Source organism: Otolemur garnettii, unplaced genomic scaffold (assembly GCF_000181295.1).
Source record: "Otolemur garnettii isolate 467f Iridium unplaced genomic scaffold, OtoGar3 scaffold00077, whole genome shotgun sequence".
In the NCBI taxonomy this organism is placed as follows: Eukaryota; Metazoa; Chordata; class Mammalia; order Primates; family Galagidae; genus Otolemur; species Otolemur garnettii.
Genome location: NW_003852472.1, coordinates 8,100,403 through 8,103,569, shown reverse-complemented (window position 1 = coordinate 8,103,569; position 3,167 = coordinate 8,100,403).

Here is a 3,167-nt window from a genome sequence, read left to right as displayed (position 1 = left end):
GGTGGGTTCAAACCCAGCCCCGGCCCAAAACTGCAAAAAACAAACAAACAAAAAAAACTCCCACACACACAATAAAAGGTATGAGGAAATACATTTTCTATTTCTTTGCAGTAAACCACTAAGCTTTTTCCTTAAATAAAATCCCAAGATTGGTATTCAGTCAACTGTTGCAGTTAAAATATATTCAAAACAACATATTTTGTCAGCTGAAAAGATTATTTCATCTTTTTTGTGGTTCTTCAGTGCACAGAGTTGTTTTCTCACTTTTTATTGAGACACAAATTGATGAACTCCCTCCTGGAGCACTACTGATTTAATGCAAGTTATCAGTGACTAATCATGTGGGCCATTAGCCTGCTTGGTGCTTTTGTTCTTTTGTGACTTCTTTGTGCAGTTCTCTGGGCCTCCTCTATCTTTCAAATTCTTATCGAAGCCACTGAAGCCCCAGATAATGTTCTTGCCTTCCTCCCTTCAAGCCATTGAAGATAGTAACTAATTAAGCAGCTAATTGTCTCTTACTCAGGACAACTAGAAATTTATACTCTGGTTTGTTCTTTTTTTTTTGAGACAACATCTCAAGCTGTCCCCCTGGGTAGAGTGCCATAGTGTCGTAGCTCACAGCAACCTTAAACTCTTGGGTTCAAGAGATCCCCTTGCCTACTCACCCTGGGTAGAGTGCCATAGTGTCGTAGCTCACAGCAACCTTAAACTCTTGGGTTCAAGAGATCCCCTTGCCTCGGTTTTTCTATTTTTAGTAGAGATGGAGTCTTAGTCTTGCTTAGGCTGGTCTCAAACTTGTGAGCTCAAGCAATCCACCTGCCTTGGCCTCCCAGCGTGCTAGGATTGCAGGCATCAGCCGCTGTGCCCGGCCAGAAATTTATACTCTGATTGGCTATAGAGAAGTTTGATAAAGTAACTTGAAAAAAGTTGAAAAGTCAAAATGTTTTTTAAGGGTGGTGCCTGTGGCTCAAAGGAGAAGGGTACCAGCTCCATATGCCAGAAGTGGCGGGTTCAAACCAAGCCCTGGCCAAAAACTGCAAAAAAATAAAAAAAAAATTGTTTTTTAAGTTCCCTTGTGCTTGTGACTCAGGAGGGGGAGGTGGTCTAAGTTATCCTTCAGTGTATTAACCCCTGCTCAGGTGGGGATGAGGAAATTCAGCCTCACCAGTATTAACCTGTTTCCTCCCCAGAGAAGGAGAGAGAGAGGAGGGCCTGGGAGCATTAGTGCGGTCTAGTTCACTCCAGAGTGGCACAAGAGGAATCCTGAAAACATGAGCACAGGGAATAAGACCCTGCAATAGTTTGAATGTGTCCCCCCAACAAAGCACATGTCGGAAATATAATCCCCAATGCAGCAGTGTAGGGAGGAGGGTCTAATGAGAGCTGAGCCACAAAGGCAGAGAGAGTGGATTAATGCTGCATCACCTGGGTGGGTTCATTCTGAAAGGGGGAGTTCAGCCCTCTTTTATTCTCACTCTCACCCTCTCTTGGCCCTTCCACCTTCAGCCATGGGATGACACAGCAAGAGGGCCCTTGCCAGATGCCTGTGCCTTGATCTTGGACTTCCCAGGCTCCAGAACTGTGGAAATCACATTTCTGATCACTATAAATTACTTGGGTTTTGGCCAGGTGCATTGCTCATGCCTGTAATCCTAGCGCTCTGGGACTCCAAGATGGGAGGATGGCTTGAGCTCACAAGTTCAACTTCAAGACCAGCCTGAGAAAGACTGAGATATAATTTCTATTAAAAATAGAAAACTTCGCTGGGTATGGTGGTAGGTGCCTATAGTCCCAGCTACTTGGGAGGCTGAGGCAGGAGGATCACTTGAACCCAGGTTGCTGTGTTTGAGGTTGCTGTGAGTTAGGCTGATGCCACGGCACTCTAGCCTAGGTGACAGAGTGAAACTCTTTCTCAAGAAAAGAAAAATGGCCTGGTTCAGGAATTCTGTTGTGGCGGTACAAATGGACGAAGATGGCCCCAGTAATGCGAGTTCCAGCTTAGAGCCCTGAATGAAGCTGATCGCCGGAGCACTGAGTGGAGGACATTCATGCACGTGTGGTTTAGCAGGAAAGAGCGTGCTCATCAGTTTGGGAGGCACAGGATGGCCAGGGGACTTTGGCCATTGATTTGCTACACACTGAACAGAATTCCTGGTAAAAGACCCCCAAGGAGCCTGGAAGGTTTCTTGCCAGGGACTTGGGTTTCTATGACTCTGTATGACCTGGGCCTGGCCCAAGGTACCAGAAGGCAGCACATCCTCTACAACACAGTCAGCTTCGGTCTCTTCTCAGGCAGGAAGCTGGAGGTCATTGTGAAAAGCTAGTGGACCAGGTGGGAGGCAGGCAGCATGTACGTGGGCCAGGCACAGGGAGCACGGAGGTGCAGGTGAGAGGCACTGGGGCGGGGCATCAGCACGTGTGTGTGGTGTGTCTCTGGGGGTGGTGGTGTTCGGTGTCGCTGATGCAAATTGTGTCACAGAGTTGTACTTTGGTTGTTCCTTTCTACCCAGCCATCAGCCTGCACTGGGTGGTGGGGGACGCATACTCCTAGAAATGATAACGGAGGCCATTTGGGGAGCCCTTCCTGTGTGCCAGGGACCGTGCCAGATATGAAGCCCTTGGGCTCAGAGTTTAAATGCCAGGCACTGATCAGAACCTTAACTCTGTGACTCTGTGGCCCAAACCCCATCTCCCTCCCTCTGTCCGGTCACTAGACTGGCTGTGGGAGGGGTGCTTCTTCCATGTGTGTCTGACTGTGTCTCCTCCATTGGAACCCTTGGCAAGGCTAGGCTCCTCAGCCTGACACATGGCTCCCACATTCTGACCTCTGCTCTCAGACATGCCTTACTCCCCAGGCCCAGTCCTGTGGACTGGCTAGTGGGGGTCTTCTACCCCCCGGACCAGCTTTTACTCGGCTTCTAAATGCAAAATTTTGTGTTTGGGAACCTGTGATTAAAACTTTATATAGAGCGTTGCGCTGGCTGGTTAGTTAACGTACACATTTGTCTTGATTTTTTTTTTCTGGCTAAGGTAGCAGCACACAGCTTTTCAACATATTTGCATAATTCATAGCATCTGAGTACATTATTGAGTGAAATGTCACTCTGGTGGCAGAGCATCCTTATTCACTGTGCCCCAACTTCAGGGTCAGAGCCTTGGGGAGGGGG